Source organism: Lupinus angustifolius, chromosome LG09 (genome assembly GCF_001865875.1).
Source record: "Lupinus angustifolius cultivar Tanjil chromosome LG09, LupAngTanjil_v1.0, whole genome shotgun sequence".
NCBI lineage: Eukaryota > Viridiplantae > Streptophyta > Magnoliopsida > Fabales > Fabaceae > Lupinus > Lupinus angustifolius.
The window spans coordinates 16431534-16431847 of record NC_032017.1 but is presented as its reverse complement, the minus strand read 5'-3'; positions in this window follow the sequence as shown (position 1 = coordinate 16431847).

Sequence of the window (314 nt, the reverse complement as noted above, 5' to 3'; positions counted from 1 at the left end):
ATAGGATGAGGACGAGAATGAGGATGAGGATATGATGAGGATGAGGATAAGGATAGGATTAGGACGAGAATGACGATTAGAATGAGGATAGGAGAAGGACGAGGATGAGGAAGTGGATGAGGATAAGGACGAGGGTAGGATGAGGATGAGGATGAGGATAGGATAACGATGAGGATGAGGATGAGGAAGGGGATGAGGATGAGTATAAGGAAGGGGATGAGGATGAGGATAAGGAGCATGATAGGATGAGGACGAGAATCAGAATGAGGATAGGATGATGATTAGGACGGGGATAGGATGAGGATAGAATGAGG